At 34.9% G+C, this 18,361-nt stretch overlaps 3 long non-coding RNA genes across 7 annotated transcripts in view; 2 read left to right on the top strand and 1 right to left on the bottom strand.

The window, feature by feature from the left end:
• LOC117662451 (uncharacterized) overlaps positions 1-18,361 on the bottom strand; it is a 130,366-nt gene that overhangs the window by 47,770 nt on the left and 64,235 nt on the right. Inside the window, exon 5 of one of the 4 annotated variants that reach the window (XR_009622476.2) lies at positions 4,532-4,590. This is a non-coding gene — a long non-coding RNA (uncharacterized LOC117662451). The other 3 variants (XR_009622475.1, XR_015733243.1, XR_004590403.2) reach the window with 3 other exon arrangements.
• Positions 1-18,361, top strand: part of LOC117662454 (uncharacterized) — a 168,193-nt gene that overhangs the window by 143,728 nt on the left and 6,104 nt on the right. The window lies entirely within an intron of this gene.
• On the top strand, positions 4,457-7,105 carry LOC117662450 (uncharacterized). The gene is made up of 2 exons (XR_004590401.3): positions 4,457-4,544; positions 6,741-7,105. It is a non-coding gene; the product is annotated as an uncharacterized LOC117662450 (long non-coding RNA).

Below are 18,361 nucleotides of genomic sequence, written 5' to 3'. Positions count from 1 at the left end.
GCCACATACGCACCTGAGAATCCTGATGGCTGGTTCATAAAAGCAACTATTATAATTGTTGCTGGTACTCTTCCTTTTTTTTTAAAAAAAATGGAGTTTTGGGGGACAGGAGTCATTCCATATATTAATGTTTACCTAGTCATTTGCATTGCATTCTTTTTACATTCTCAGTTGATCTCACTTGTTCTCTATGATGTCGCTATGTAATGCAAATAACACTGGCATGTGATATTGTAGTTTTATCTTCTTCACTGCATGATCCTTAATTGGGTGGCATTGCCATATGTCTAATATAGGAAACAGTGCTTTCATACCTTCATTTGCTTTAAGGGGTCAAATGATTTAGTCAATTCTGATTGCCAATGCAATGTGTCATTCCAATATTATAATTTACATATTGATTGGATGATTCACTCTTGTAAGTAATCTGGAAAAAAGTAGCAATCACCGCATGATGTGAATAGCACCGGTTGGAATTGCAAAGAGGTGAATATTTGCACCCTGTTTTCAGATCAAAGATAATATACAATCTGAAAACTTTGTGGCACTGTAATTTGGATAAAATTTGTAAAAGGGTAGTATTGATAGCAGTTCCAATACCAATAGTATTGGTAAAATGCCAGTAAGATTGTAGCAATTGCTTTCAAAGGCAATTTTGGCACATACTTTTTTCATGACAGAGAAATTACTGCAAATCTATGATATTATCTTTTAAACATGTAAATGCTATATAGCTCATGGTGGAATAGAGAGCACAAATATTCTAAATAGCACTATGTGCACAAACACACACACAGAGACACACAAAGACACACAGAATGAGAAAGAGAGAGAGATTTAATTAAGCAGTTATCAGACGTTCATATCAGACTACATAATGTTGACATTCACTCTTACATCATTAAAAAATATCAGTAATAATTACTGTACAAAGAACTTGGAATTTTAAAAAATACTGTTAAAAGAAAATTGACTTCTGTGCTAATTCTGCAGGGAAAATAGCAGAGCATGAAGATAATAGAGCAACAAAAGAAATGAAAAATGGATTATATTCCAAACTTCTAGCCATAGATTTGTAGACATAGGCTGTGAAATTTCAATAGACAAGAGATGAGTTTTGATTTTGAGAGAAGCTTTTAAATACTCATTTAAATGAAGTGAACAGCTAAAATGAAGAAGTCTCTCTGATGTGCCAGAATCCCAGGTTTTGAAAATAATTTTAATAAAGGTACAATCAAGAATGGTTTGGGATATAAGCAGAATTTTTAATGAAAATTTGTTTTATACAGTATAATAGTGAACTCAAAAACAAAGAGGTAAGGGGAAAAAAAGCTCTTTTGGGTGAAATAAAAGGAAGAGCAATTAAAGAACTTTCCAGAGAAGATAAATGTTTCTCAACAAACTAAGCTTCTGTGGTGACAATTATTTATGTTAACTCTAAGAGAAATGGAAATAAAAATGAATTATGCAAAATGAAAGCATTTTGAGTTTGCAAATAAACCAGGGAAGTGGTTGGCATATAAATTATAAAAGGAAATAGGGAAAAAATGATACTGAAATTACAAGAAGATGATACTGTAATAAAAGATAATGTGATTATACAAAAAGTATTTCATCAATATTATTCCAGTTTATATAAAGATGAATATTTAAAGGAACAAATACAGAAATGTCTTATGAACAGCAGTAAGGAAAGTTTTTGAAGCTACAAAAAGTAAAACAGGAAATGTGCCTGGAGCAAATGGGTTATTGGCTTCTTACTATAAATTCTTTGATGATGAACTTGACAATCTTTACAAAATATGGTGAATTCTGTTTTACAGATGAGAAAGATTTTGGAAAGCTGGAAAGAGGTTAATATAGCATTAATACTTCAACAAGAAACTATCGCCCTATGTCATTACTGAAAAAGTTGATCACAATAATTTTTGAATAAGAGGTTTAAAATAATTTTACAAAAATTTATTTATGATCAATGTGGGTTTTTACCTAACAGATAGATAAAGGATAATATATGGTAGACAATTTGGACTATTTGGAGCACCATAATGAAAGAAACAAGATGATTTTCTTAAATGCAGAAAAGGCCTTTGACAATTGATATTGGGCCTTCATTTTTAAAATTTTGGAAGATATGCATTTTGGAAAGAATTTTATAAATTCTTGTGATTTACACATCACAAGAAAGTAAAAATAATTGTCAACAAAGATCTAACAAAACTTTGTGAGATACAAAAAGGAAGAAGACAGGATGCAATTCTCTCTAACAATTCTCAGTTATTTCCAAGAGATACAGTATAAGATAAGAGGAGAAGACTGGAGATTAAATATTAAAAAAGAAATTTATAAATTAAGGTCATTTACTGATGACTTGGTATTGGTTCTGAAGGATCTGCTAAATAGAATTAATGGAAATTAATTCTATTAATGGAGATTATTAATTAATGGAGACATTAATGGAAAAATTAAAAGAATTTGGTAAACTAGCAGGTTTTAAGATTAATAATCAGAAGATGAAGATGTTAATAAAAATATGAAAATAGAGATCAAAAAGAATTGAGTAGCTGGGTTTTAAGACAGAAAAAAGTTATTAAATGATAAAAGAGATGATAAAAAAGCATGTGTGAATCAAATAAGGGTAGATGAATCTATCGGTTACAATTCTCCTATTGCAATTGTTTTTCCAAATATTTTCATGAATATCACCCCACTTACATTTTTCATCTCACATAGAATTATCATAATTTTTTTACTTCAAGATAATAACATGAGATTGGAGAGTTCCTCGATGCAACTTGCAGTAAATATCAGAAAAGTGAGATGGGTGGCATATAAATTTAATAAGTAAATAAACTATGTGAAACAGAGAATATGGATTATAATTATAATAAAGTTTTAACATATGGCATAAAAAGTTTTAGATAATTACTTTGAACAATTGTAGTCCACAAAGCCTTAGAACTAGTAACAGAGGTATCTATGGCTTTGTACTGCTTTTATCAGATGGATGAATAGAGTATTTCAGTGCTATGCTGCAAACTCCTGCTGTTAGCGGTGTGCATGCAAAATTATAAGGCATATAGGAAAGATATGGACTTGTATAACCATTCTATAATACTACTTCTGACACCTTCCCCTTCTTACCTGCATCCTTGTTTCATAGGACACTTATAATACTGTCTGTCTGTGTGTGTGTGTGTGTGTGTGTGTGTGTGTGTGCAATTAACCATCAAATTTATTCTGAAATAATATCCATAGGACTGCAGATTTCTTCTTTAAACTTCCCTCATTACTTTTAAGCACAAAGCTGATTGTATATATTTCCCTAACAGCAATATTTCTAAATCACTCAGAATAGCTTACACTGTTCTCCGAGTGATCTAGAGAGCTTGCTCCATTTGTCATCAATAATAATGACTAGATGCCTAAAATAGTTCTACAGTTGGGGACTGAATAATTATGGCTGGTTCACACAGCATTTGGTTTACCTTGATTTAATATGCATCAACTTCTTGACATTAAAAAAGAAATTATCTGAGTGGTATATCAGGCACAAAACCTGAACTTCCTTTATATATTACTAAATCACTGCAGTTGTCTTAAGGGAGGTAAAATACTTCCTTTCTGGAGTCAACTTTCATTAGGATCAACCCTAAGAGACCATGTACAATGTTAATTTTCAATTTTAACACTGAGTTTAAAACTTATTTCCAAACTTAGTTTTGCCTCCCCCCGCCAGTTCCAAATAGTTTTAAATGCAAGACTGCTAAGTTGCTTTGGGTGTACAAACAGAAGTACAGGTTGCAGATTCTCTCTAGGTCTCTCAAGTTCAGCCAGTAACAAAAACAATTTTAAATTTTCACATATTTTAATTTTAGCTATGCCTCTGAAGACAAAAACAAATGGTGAATTAAATACTTTCAAAGCAAGACAGCAATTTGCATAGCAACAGTAACCATGGGGATGCATTTTAATGACATCATAATAGTGTTATAGCAGCAGAAATGGATACAAGTAGGAATGAGTTAGGAATAGTTATGTTATAATGGTCAAGAGTCTTAAATTTCTAGAAAGAAAAATACCTATTTCCAGTCATTTTTTGCCCCAAACTTGTTAGATTGAGAATGTTTAAGAAAATTAAGCACATTGCTACAAAATAGTTTGGTAATAAGGTAATATTTCACCTATGTACTTAACAGTCATCTGATCACCATAGCTAATTAGGAATTGTATGCAGATGAACATGAAGACTGACAAAGAAGGAGAAATCTAACCTAAGATTAGGTTATATGTTAGCAATACTATAGATTAAAAATGCATGTTCTGATAAACAGCATTGAAATGGAGAAGTTAGCAGAGAAGGAGTAGATCATTTTATTCTTCCCTCACATTTATACCACCATAGCTATCTTCGCCTCAGGTCCTAGATCATACTTGCTCTTTTACCTAGAAAGATTACTCATGAATGGCTGGGCATAAAACAACTTACAGTTGTCATGCAACTAGTCAACCCTCAGTCATGGAAACTCACAGGATGAATTTAGGTAAGTGACATTTTCTCACCCAACCTTCACATGCCATCTTGAGCTCCTAAATGAAAGAAGGGATAAAAACCCAATAAACAAATGAATCCCATCTTCTATCCATCGACATTATTGGCACTTTACACTCAGTATTTTTCACTCATTCCTCCTAATAGAGAAATTCATTTTTGTTTGGATATGTCTGTGAGTCCAGAGATGTAGAATGAGTAGCTCATGTTCTTTTATGCAATCCATTCTGCATATTTATTTGATTGCATCTCTGCTACAAGTTTGCCAGGAAAGAACCCTGATTTTTATATTTGTCATTAATTACCAGACCGCGGCCATTTCTATCTGGTTCTGCACCACCACTTGCTTCACACCTCGATTGTTGGCAAAGACACACTAATATGCGTTAGTCTAATTATGGATTGATTTTTAGCATATTAAGTTTAAGGCCTGGATATTGAGGAAAGTATTTATGAAAAACTTCTTAGTACAAAACTATGCCGACCTCTGTTACTATAATACTTATATAAATTCTATATTTATTAATGTCAGCCATTTTTGTTTAGGTTAGGAGATCTAAATTTATGTTGGTTTAATCAGCTAACATTAAACAAGACGGTATTGTTTTCACTGACAGTTCTCTGAACTGTAACTGTTCCCATAAACAACAACATTTTCAAATATGAGGGCAGAGGAGAGTTTAGCTCTCATATATTCCATCATTTCCTACTTGGAAGATTTTGGCATTCCTTGAAAAGCATTCATTTGTTTAAGTAAAATGGATTTATTTCTACTTGATAATACATCATTGTCTGAAAGTTATTGCTTAAATAGCATGATGATGCTCTAGACAAGTCTTGATTGGGTAGTTTCTCACATTTCTAGTAAGAAGGAAAGAAGCTAGTAATAAACAGGGCAAAACCAGCACTTGGCAAGAAGTGCTTTGCTTCTTATTAAAAGGCAGAAGGAATGGAGAAGTGTGCTAACCTATTGGGCAATTAAGATTACTGTGGGGTTCAGCAGCAATATGTGACTATCTAAATCATGGAGATGCTTCAACACATAGAATCAACCTCCTTGGAAGGATCAAAACTAGATTTTATATCCTAACTCTCTGTTTTCCCCAAGTTTTTTCTGCCTATCCTGGGCCTAGTGGCCAAAGATGCTTTCCTACTTAATATACCCCACAAAACGGCTGAGAGATGCCTCAGGACTACATTAGTAATATGCATGAAAATGAAAAATAACCCTCTCAGTTTCATTTATTGACTAGTATCATATAGCCAGATCCATATACAGGTCTGTGCATTTTCCTTCCTTAAGTATTTTTAAAAAGTATAGCCATTTGTTATTTTTACACCTTTCTTTTGCTAAGAAAGAATCCTTTCAATGATGAATATTTCAACAGTGTCCAGAGTCTAACATTTTAAAGAAGAAATATTCACTCCCTTTTAAAAATATTTTCAGTTCAAAAAAAAGACACACAGACAAACACACAAAGATATATTTTCAATACATGCTTGGTCTTATGTTTTTCCTTCCCACACAATATAAAGGGGAAGCATCAACAACATGACTCTGAAGGACATGCACTCAGTTAGATTGAAGTCCATCTGATCACAGAAACTAACAGGAGAGCAGTTGCATTGATCTAACATACGTGACTTCCCAACTGACCTATAAGGCTTTATGTGGAAGCAATAGCTTTTGTGATGTCCTGCTGAGAACACTGATGCTGCTATTGTTCTCTACATCTTTTTTGAGGAGTTGGAACTGAGCAAATACTTCCCACAACTCTGCCCTTAGTGCATGCTGTTAACCTCTTTGTCTTCTACTTTTTCATTTCACACTATGGCTGCAAATATATACTCTTTTTGTAGTCCCAAGTGCTATATCTGCGGAAATTTTACATTCAAGAAAATGGAAAGGGTGGCTTTTTAATCAAAAAATATGAATGCACACTGCTGACTCATCCTATAAGAAATAGGATGAAAACATAATCCTAAGGAAATTTAGAAACAATTAGTTTTTCATTCCCCCCACAATATGCATTCTGTTTATAATGTGGAGGACCCATAAATGTTAACATTTATTGGTACAATAAAAAGCCATAGACATTTAGGAACCAATATAGGCAATAGATTTCCAGCAGAAGTATATTTAATTAATAATATTAATAATACTTTTTCCACTTTTATTAATATTCAGGTTGGAGAAAACTGCATGTAAAGCCTTCTTCAATGAAAGAAACAAGAAATTCAGAGAGAAAAAAATATACACAGCTGAAATATACTGTATGCATTTGATAGTATTCTAATACATAATTCATATTTGCTGAGTCTTCATCCAACTGAAGTTAGAGGTCTTTTTCATAAAGACCCACTCTCAATGTGGGATGAGACAAGTCTCTGTTCATTCCATGATGTCATGAGAAGGAACTTGTAATTTTGATACCTGACTATACCATTAACATTGCATCTATGAAAGGGGCAATGCTATTTCAAGACAGTAAATACTACTTTACAATGTATTTGTCTTATATTCTAATTAAATGTAATTCTCGGCTTACTCTACCCTGGCAATATGCGAGCTTGATTAGTAAAGGAGCTCAGTGTAGGGTAAGACATTTGTAAACCAAACAATGTTTGCCACCATTGCAAACAAAGAGACATGGGAAATGTTACTAATTTGGTGTGTTTATCTTGATATAGATAGATAGATGACAGACAGACAGACAGACAGACAGACTGAATTCTTTTTTGCCAAATAGACACACAAGGGATTTGTCTCTGGTGCATAAACTCTCAGTGTACATATGAGCAACAAATAATAAATCATGATCATAATTATAAAATACAATTATCGTAATTAATAGAAACAAACTAAGTAATAATCATAGGATACTAAATAAGCAAACAACATAAATCATGAGATACTAACAACAAAGTTATAGTCAGAAGAGACTAAGGAAATAGGAAAGTATTTAGGAAATTGGGACAGCCATTACAACATATTTCATACTTATATTTCAAACCTTTATTGTCAATGCACAACATGTGTACAATGAGATTGAATGAGCCTCCCTTGGTGCAGCTCCCCCGCCCCCCGAAACACAGAATACATCACAATAACTCAATAATTCAAAGAACAACTAATCAACACTGATTGGCTGAGTGGTTAATAGATTTCTATGTTCAGCTATTGACCAGAGGAGCCAGCTCGAGACTCACAATCATATAAACATATGTATATTTTACTGTCAAAATAGATAATTTAAAACAGCTTGACTTGGTCTCAAGTATATTTTAAACTGAGTTTGGAAGAGTTGGGAGATTAAAGAGTTCTAACTTTTGCTGAAACTAGTGGAGCAAAATATTTATGATTAATTTAGTTCCCATTATTTTAATTAGGGTTTAGATAGAAATACTTGATACAAAACTTGATTAAATGATTCAGACAGAAATGCTTTTAGATAGAAAGTTTGATTAAGACCACTGTTTGTACATATAATTTTCCTCTAACGTGCGCTCAGAGAGTGAGATTTGATTAAGTTTTTCACTGACACAATTGCTTACATCAAAACTAGATGAAGATGATTTCCCCACCACCATTACCCAATTTGTAATTCCTACTGACCAGATCTGGATCAGAACAGAGAGGCTATGTGGTAGGCAGGAAAAGAAATCTCACTGGGACAAGTTTAATACCTAATTTTATCTATACATTCAAAAGTTGCAACCTCACGCTTGGTTATGGGGTTTAAATTATATTAGCGAAAGAATTAAGACAAAACCAGTTAGAAGAAGAATGTAGCCAACATATATTGTGGACATACGTAGCAAGATTTAAGCATATGCTTTGAAATTTACCTTCCTTTATTGATATTTATTAAGTCTGAAACAGATATAGACTTTTTATTTATTTTTATCAAAGATCATCATAGCATGTAAAATTACCACACGTGAGATAAAATTTATGAGATAAAATATTAATAACATCATGTAGATTACAAGGATAAAATTACAGAGGATACTTACCTGTGAAATACCGTATTTTTTGGTGAATAAGACACACTTTTCCACCCCCAAAAGTGGGTGGAAATGTCTGTGCGTCTTATACGGAGAATGTTGCCAAAGTCCCGCCCACCTGCCGGCCCCCACCCTTTGGCCTCTGCCTCCCAGCAATTTGCCTCCTTGCAGAAAACAGCCTGGTCAGCTTCAGCACAGCCTGATTTAGCACAAGCAGCTGATTGGTGGTTGGATCTGCCTCCCAGAATACTGCCTATCAGCTGTTCCAGCCACTGCCACCTATCTCTGCCACCTGTAACAGGCCGAAAATGGGGTGCGTGGAGGCCAAAATTGGGGTGCACAGAGGCGGCAATATCTGACAGCCATGATGGGCAGCAACAGTGGCGATGGGCGGTGGCGAACCCCACAGCCTGGAAGAGCTGATAGGTGATATTCCAGGAGGCTGATCCAACTGCCAATCAACTACTCATGCTAAATCGGGCTTTGCTGAAGCTGACCAGGCTGTTTACTGTTTGCTCCAAGGAGGCAAATTGCTGGGAGGCAGAGACAGATTTTTTTTTCTTGTTTTCCTCCCCAAAAGCTAGGTCCATCTTACAGTCTGGAGAGTCTTATAGTCCAAAAAATATGGTACCTATTAGAGTACATCTATAACTCAAGATTGTAAATTGGTAAATGTTATAAAAATATAAAAGGCTACATTAATACAGACTCTATAACTAAGGTAAAAGTGAAACTAAAATCAATGGAGTATTGATGGATCCAATTATGATTATTAATATTATTATTAATATTATATACATTTTATTTTTCAAGTTGTGAAGAAAGAAGGCAAGAAGATAAGATTTATCCAGTCCAAAGTAGGGGAGCTTTGGTATGTTGTGTCCCACATATTGTCCCAAAGATGTTTTTTCAAGAGGGAACTAAACTTTCTGGTTTTTCTTTGAAGACGTTTCACTCAGTGGTGAGTTGCTACCGGTTCACACCAGATTGGGCGAACTGGTAGCAGTGGTGGTGGGAGGCTGCGCCCACCCACCTGGACGCTTCTGTGCATGTGTAGAAGCACCCTGTGTGCGTGCAAGAGCGCGTGCATGCACAAACGAACCAATAGCAATGAGATTTGGAACCCGCCCCTGGTTTTGCTTCTCATTCAAGAAGCTTCTTCAGCTCTGGCTGAATGGTCGGGAATGGAAGGATTTATACTCCTTGCAGATAGTTGATATTTTCATTCTTTTAGACAGTCATTGAGGCTACCCAGAGGTTTATCTTTGTCATCAGGGTCACCTGAGTAGTGCAAATGGGTGTGGAGCACTCTTGGAACTGTTGAAAGAACTGTGTTGTAGACTGGAGGTAGATGATCCCTACACGTCTGTTGAGAGAGGGTTGCTCAATTTTGACATAGATGGCCTTTTTGATCCCTCTTTCAAACCAGCGGCCTCTCTGTCTAAACTTTGTACCTTGTTGTCTTCAAAAGAGTGGCATTTATCTTTTAAATGCAGATGGACTGCTGAATCTTGTCCTGATAGGTTTGTTCTCTTATGTTGTGCCATGCATTTATGAAGTGGTTGTTTTGTTTCCCCAATGTATAGATCTGCACATTGTTCACTGCATTGTACTGCATGTACCATGTTGCTCAGTTTGTGTCTGGGTGCTTTATCCTTGGGGTGGACAAGCTTCTGGCACATATGTGGTCTAGGTTGAGGTTTGTTCTGTCATCTAAGGTGCTGTCTTGTAGCAGTCATGTCTTCACTACCACGACAGCTTCAATTGTGCCCTGCTGGATTTCTCTTTTGAGGCCACTCTTTTGAAGACACAAAGTCCATATTTTGGACAGAGAGGGTTGCTGTTTTGAAAAAGGGGTCAAAGAGGCCATCTATGTCAAAATTGAACAGCCCACTCTCAACAGAGGGGGAGGAACACAACATCATCTATCTCCAGTCTACAACACAGTTCCAAGAAGACTCCACACCCATTTGCATTACTCAGGTGACTTTGACAACACAAATAAACCTCCAGGTGACCTCAGTGACCCTCTAAAAGAATACAAATGACCAGCTGTCTTCAAGGAGTATAAATTCTTCCATTCCCCACCATCCAGCCAGAGCTGAAGAAGCTTCTTGGATGAGAAGCAAAACATCTCCAAAGAAAAACCAGAAAGTCCAGTCGCCTCTTGAAAAAGCACCTTTGGGACAACCATGACCTGGATGACTGAGAATCTCCATAGACATTTCCCACCTATTCCAGCCTTTTTCTTTTCCAAAACAGCTTTAGTACACTATGTTCACATAGCTACAATATAATAAAGTAAAATACATAAGCCAGCAGGCAGATTTCAGAGAAGGCTCCATTAAACCTGCATTGTCCTTTGGGTCTCAAGAATAATAGCACTTCTTTGACACAGCAAGCAAGAAAAGTTTGAAAATGAAAATGACTATGTTTTGATGTTAAAAATACATCCATTTTGATTCTTGCTGCTTTTCCAGTTACTTGGTTATATTTACTTAACATTCATTCAACTCTCTTCTCAGAGAACTTCATCATACTTGTAAGTGCAAGGTCAGCAAGCTAGTTCTGTTAATTATAATTAAAGGAAAAACCTGCTGAGTTGGTTTTCTCTTACAGAACTTCTGTAGTCAAAAGAAATATCTAGTTTATAAGTGTAGTACATTTTTTTAAAGGAAGTAGAGAGGCATCCTTTCCATTCTTTGGTTCATTTTTCATCCATTGCATGGAAATGATTTTCTAAAAATTGCACATATTCCAATTTTGATGCCATAAGACTAATCAGAATGATTAGTTCAGCATCTCCTATATGACCTGCCAGGGTACATTAATGTGCTGAAATACAATATAAAGATCTTGGAAATAAAATAATGAAACCTTGAGAACCCAAGGATATCTTTCCTGCTGCAACATGCAGGCATATTAAGGTTCTTGATGCTTCAAAGTGCTTTAACTTTCACATAAATATTTTTACATGACCTCTATGCAATAACAGATGAAGAACGAAGACAGTCCACAAATTAGGTGAATATTAGCTCTGTGGTTTAATTTCAGTCTTAAAATAGAATTATATAATGATTAGTTAGTGGTGATGGGTAATAATGTCAGGTTTCATCTAGCATTCAGAACCAAAAAATGATGCCTTGTCCCCACCTTGGGATTTATCAGAATATTATCAGGAGGTTTTCTGGAGCACTACTTTATCAGTTCCCAATAATTTACAAAGTCTACTCAAATGAATTCAGGAAGACAGTCTTGTTTTAGTACTAGTTTAAATATCTTTGTTGATATTAATGGCGCTATAATCATATGCATGTCTATATTTTATGAGTCCAGAATTTCAGAGAATTTTAATCAATTTGTGTTAGCGCTAACTGCCTCCAATTCCAATCAAAAATTGACCAACAACTGTGTGTCTTTTGAACTCAGTCTGCAGGCCTTGCCTCAGCATATTGGGTTATAAATTGATTTCATCCTCATTCTGCAGAAAACAAACAACAAATAAAAAGCATTCAAATCAGAAAAACCTGTTTGCATACCACTTGCATGATCCATGCATAATTGTTTGGTAAACCTGTAAACAAATAAAAAAAATCCATTCAGAGAGGCTGGTAGGTGGTGTGAAGAAAGGTTAATTGCAAATAATGTGAATGAATGCTCCTGAATATGGCAACTTCATAGTGATATAACAATAACCTGTATTCGAAACTCTTTTTGAGTGAATGAATAGATAGAGTTGAAATCAACTGATTTCATACACAGTATGATGCATACACAGCATCACAACATCAAACAGTCAGTGAACAAGACCCTGAACCTCTAAGGGTGCTGGCAGTGGACATTGATTGGAGTCTTGTTTTCAGAAGGAAGTGAAATGTTCAAAGCGAGAACAGGCAACAGAAGGCAAGAGGGTAGTGAGAAAAATAGCTTTTCTTTGTCATCTTGAAAAAGTACTAAAGAAACATCAGTTTTGAGATGAGACAGCTTGACAATGTCAAAACATTTATTAGATGTAGAGTTCCGTTATACATACTATATACCTCCAACTGGTTTGAACAGAGACATTATTTTATGCACATGGACAAGCAGCACATGGTCAGCCCCATTTCTTTCAGCAGGACTGAACTTTGCACATTACATTCTAGACAGTGTGTATAATTATATTTCTGTTTCCTAGCATCAAGATACCTTGTTAACAGCCGTTTTATATATCATTCCTATTCTGCTTTCTCAAATCAAACATCAGTTTTAGATTGCTTATAAACATTTCAGATTGAACTTTTTCATTCTCCCAAATATTGAATTGCTACTGGTCTTCCTTATATTTTTCAAAAGGAATACGAACAATTCAAAAACTCGTGATATAGGCTAAATGTTGTCCCTTCACAGATTGCTTGCCTTTGAAGAATAACTTCAAAGATTAGAATAACAAATAGTGGAATGAAGAACCACTTGTCCAATACTGTTACTTTTGGATTTATTGTCAGAGTACTTCTTGATGCTTTTGATTCCAATTTAAAACATGTCAAAGCTTGATATGATTTTGGCTGACCATTTTCAGGTCTATTCAGACATCAGGGTTCCAAGGAGAATAGTTATAGTACTTACTTCTTTTGTTGTCTGAAGATGAATGAGGAAGCTTCTAACAAAAATGGCTTAAATCATCCCAGTAACTATGCCATAGAAAATGGCGGGACAGTGTCTTCTTAACAATCTTTTCTTGCTTACTATTTGTTTGAAGTTTGATTGAAGCCAGCATATTGAATTTCATGCTACTTTAGCCACCTCAGATTGCCCTTTGAGGTGCAAAGAATGAGCAATAGCTTTTTTTATTGTAACTTGGCCCACTTTGAAGACTTCATATCAAACCCACCAGCATATTTCATTTACTTATTCCATTATAAATGAAGCCTTTCTTTTCATGATCATCACCCTTGTTGATCTTACAAATTAACATATAGAAAGGATTTCACAAACAAATCCTAGCATTGTGGTAAGATAAAATAATTATAATGTACTCTTTCATAATTTAGTTTCAACGTTAAATGTCACTAATATGAATTAAGCTCACATTCTAAACTATAGTAATTAGTATTCTTTATCAGCAAATGTATTTCTCATCCATTCCAAACTGATGAGGAGTCACCTGTTGTGATCACACTGGGGGAAAAAATCTTGAGATTAGTGGTGAGTATTACTTTAAAGGAATTGATAGAGAACTGGGGCCAAGATCATCAGTGGAAATCCTACTTAGGACAAGTAAGCAAATGGGATATGGGTCAATAATGTTTATACTTAACTCCAGCCAACCACTCCAATCTCATCTCTTCCAGAATAGGGTGCTTATTAGCCTTTATTATCCTCTAATACTTGTACTTCTAGGTAACAGAGATACTTCCCCATGCTATTGCATGCCCTTTTCTATCCAGTGCATTGAATTTTGATTATTATTACATTTTAGTCAAATGATTAATATTTTTTTTACTTCTGAAATCATACATATTTCGTTAAGGTTCCTATTTCATTCTAATTTTAGCATAGATTCATCTGACACCATCATTAAACTGACATATTCCAGAAAGAATTGCTATGTCTCTCATCTTTTTTGTACTGTCTTCATTCAAAGACTTTAGTGTGCTGCTACATGGGAGTTTAAATTGTTATAGCATTACCCATGATTATAAACAGGTTTTAGTGAATTCTTCTCCGATATCATTTCCCAGTAATTACTAAAGAGCCACCAAGTGTCTCAATTGCTTCTCTATCCCAAATGTGCCACTTTGCAATTCTGCGTAATGCAAAAGACAAATCAAAAACTCTGCCAAGGTTTTTTCCATTATATCCTTTTTTAATATTTGCTTATTTAGCATCCTGCATTGGGAAGAACTATTACTTAAAAGCTTGCACAACAGATTTTGGATATTCTATAAAGGTATTGCTATGTATAAAGGTAAAATTTTATAAATATTAAGCAGAAAGATCATAATACCTCCTCCTCCTCTTCCTCCATCATTTGTAAAGTGTTTTTAAAAGTACAAAGCACTTCATGTGCATTATCCTGTTACAATCAAATATTCTACTCTAATAACTATTCTTGTTTTGAATTCTTCAAACAACATTTTTAATGAATCATATATATACCATGATAACCAAGTTTATATAAACATTTTGCTCAACTTTGTAATTGAAGTAGGCTCAGAGCATCATTTTAAGAAGAATTAACATGAGTTTAACCATTCTGTAGCATACAGTATTCCATCTAGAACAACAAGCGTAATTCCAGAAGGGTTCCATTAAAGTAAAAGAAAAAGGGCAGGCAGGAAATAACAAATAGCAATCACATCTTCTATTATTATGGCATGATCAATTCTTTATAGTCCTATTAAAGCTCATAAACATAAACATATAACATCAGTAACTTTATGATAAGCAGGATTGAAAAATCAGAATAAAACAGAGACTACAACCTTATATAAATTTCTCTTGGAGTAAATCTTGCTAGATATATCATTATTTCGAGGCACATGGGTGTGGAATCAATCCTACAAGATGTTTGCCAACTCTCACTCTTTCTAATATCACAAGTCAGAGACTGCTTAGATGAATATGAAAATTTGCTGCTCGCATGTTGCAAGGTATGTGATGTTCCAATTTAAAATGAAGATATAATATGGGGATTTTCTGAGTGCTCTCAAGGGCCAGTTTTCTAGAATTAGTCACATGCTTTTAACAAGAGAGAAAGAATGGAACAGGGAAGAAATGAATATGCTGAACATGGCCAGCAAGTGACTGGAGAATTAGCTTGTCATATCCATGTCCAGATGGAAAGTCAATCCATAATTCTTGTCATATGTCTTTATGACAATTAATATATGACTCAGACTTGACTCAGACTTCCATCATTCCGAAGCCAATAAAATGAGGACCCAGATTGTTAGGGACAAGATGCTGACATTCTAAACTACTCAGAGAGTGCTGTAAAGCACTATGAAGAGGTATATAAGTTTAAGTGCTATTGCTATTCCTTATTCACATTTACTTGTACTCTTCAAGGAATGTGCAATCTACTTTGAGAATTACTAGCTTGGGAATTCTGGGAGATGAAATCCATATATCTTAAAATTGCTAACATGGAGAAACACTGATTTAGCTATAGTTCTTGACTTGCTCCTGATTCTTGACTATTGTTCAGGAAACATGGAATTTGTTTTTCTATTATCTAACATTGGGAAGGTTAACTATGTAGCCACAACTTTTTTCATTTTTCAATAATACAAATCAGTGTAAGGCTTTTTAACTTCAAAATCTATTCTTATTTTAAAGAACTCAGAATGTTGAGTCAGAGTTAAATGAGATTTATGAAGAAATGAGGAATATTTATGGTAAACTTCAAGCAGAAACATAGTGTGTGTTTTTAACTAAAAACAAAGTAAATAATTTCCCTCTTTCTCATAATCTTTATAAAAGTTTAATTGCCTTTAAATAAAGGTTAAAGAACTTTTTAATTGATTAGTGCTTAGTGCAGGGTCAGCTCTGACTCATCTCAACAATTCCTAGATTATTACCCATTTTATTTTAATTATGGATGTATATGTGCTTGTTTATACCCCCAACTGTTATTTTAAATATATAGTTGTTACACTTGATTTGTTTTAGCATTTATATTTATTTACTTTGGTTGTTCAGTTTAGGAATTAATTTTATTGGGCAGAATGTTGTAATTTCTGTAATTTCCTGATGTGTACCATACCTTAGTAACAGTTATAATAAATTATATTAGCATTGTTGCTATTATTATTATGGTAAGAAATAAAGATGCTTCCAGATAAATAAATTGGGGTTAATCATTGAGATAGAGGGTAGTGAGAAAATATTAAATAATTCATGTTTTCCATAGCATATAACATAGCCTTGAGCCAGACAAACAAATTCAGTCAGCCTTAATTGACCCATATAACATCTAAAGATGGGGGAAGAAAAGTAATGAATTAAGCAATTTAACACCTCATTCAGCCAGTCCCAGATACCATGATTGGAGATAAGAGAGTGGCCTCTAATAGTCAATTCAATTTAATTTGAGGGCATGCCGGTTGATTATTTTATTTTATATATCTTTCCTTTCTCTTACTATCAAGGTACCATTAAAAAAAAAACTTTTGCTCTAATTGTCTTCATTTCTGTCCAATATACTGTGTTTGTGAACTATATCCTAAGGTTGAAGCTTATTGGAGGATTTTGAATGAGGGGCGGCGCAAATTAGATATCTTCATCCTGCTCCAAGGGAGTTAAAGAAAGACACCCAACTGTCCCATTCCATTCTGGTACTGAGTGCAGATTAGGACACAGCCCTAATTTACATTTTTATTTTCTTTTAACTATCTTTGACTTGCGCAGTGTTTGTTTGCACTAGGCCGAAATACTATTCTGATAATACACATTTTTCTGCATACTTTTAGTGATGTAACAAAACATTATCTGTTGCTATGGTAATACCCAGCAGCAGGAGCCAAAATAATTAATACAGGTGTGGATAGCTCTGCTCAGTATGCTTTCATTTCGTTTCCAGCCAGTTCAAGTATAATCCTTTATTTTTTTTAATATAGAAAAAGATTTCTTGTTAATACATTCAGACAACTATGTGAAATGCTAAAGAAACCATACTCCCTGGAGAGTCCCTTGAATATTCTTTGGATATGGATGTGGTGAAATATAAAAAAACCTTTAGAAAGCATTGTTTCTGAGGCATTGAAGCAAGGAAGAGGAGCCGAAAAGCTAACTGTGAATTTGAAACCATATTTTGGATTCATCTTATGAGAAGGAAGAGATAAAACCAAAACAATATTCTTCTATTCCTTCACATATTGCTAAAAAGTGGAACTGCTTATGCCCATTATTGAGAATAAAGTTTAGAACTATGTATTAAATTTGATCAAACTCTGGATTCTTAACAAACTAAAAGTGTGCTCTCCCCACTTCTCTTCTCTCTGTTTACCAATGACTGCCTCTCTAACGATGCATCTGTTAAACTACTGAAGTTCGCAGATTTATTTATTTTATTTATTTATTTATTTATTTATTTATTTATTTATTATATTTCTATACCGCCTTTCTGCCGTAGGACTCAAGGCGGTGTACAGTCAAGAAAAATATAGATACACAAACATCATAAAATTGCTAATTAAAATTATTATTTAGTTTGGTCAATTAAATAAAACCCAGAATTAGATAACATTTAAAAAAAATCATTCACATGTTCATATGTTTAGCCCCGCCTGTTGGAACATCAGGGTCTTGAGGGCATGGCGGAAAGCTCGGAGATCAGGGATATTTCGTATCTCCGGGGGCAGTTCATTCCAAAGGGTTGGAGCCCTCACAGAGAAGGCCCTCCCCCTGGGAGTCGCCAGTCAGCATAATTTGACTGACGGTACCCTGAGTAGTCCCTCCCTGTGAGAACGAACTGGTTGGTGGGAGGCTATTGATGGCAAAAGACGGTCTCGTAGGTACCCAGGTCCTAAGCCATGGAGCGCTTTAAAGGTGATAACTAACACCTTGAATCACACCCGGAAGACCACCAGGAGCCAGTGCAGCTCGCGTAGGAGAGGTGTTACATGGGCGTAATGAGCTATGCCCATAATCACCCACGCGGCTATATTCTGGACCAGTTGGAGCCTCCAGGTGCTTTTCAAGGGGAGCCCCATGTAGACAGCATTACAGTAGTCCATACAGGACGTAACCAGGGCATGAGTGACCATGCGCAAGGCGTCCCGATCCAGAAAGGGATGCAACTGGCAGATCAGGCGA

Source organism: Pantherophis guttatus, chromosome 3 (genome assembly GCF_059756535.1).
Source record: "Pantherophis guttatus breed Tessera chromosome 3, ASM5975653v1, whole genome shotgun sequence".
Taxonomy (NCBI): domain Eukaryota; kingdom Metazoa; phylum Chordata; class Lepidosauria; order Squamata; family Colubridae; genus Pantherophis; species Pantherophis guttatus.
The sequence above is the reverse complement of the archived record's forward strand: the minus strand, read 5'-3'. Positions and strand labels throughout refer to the sequence as shown.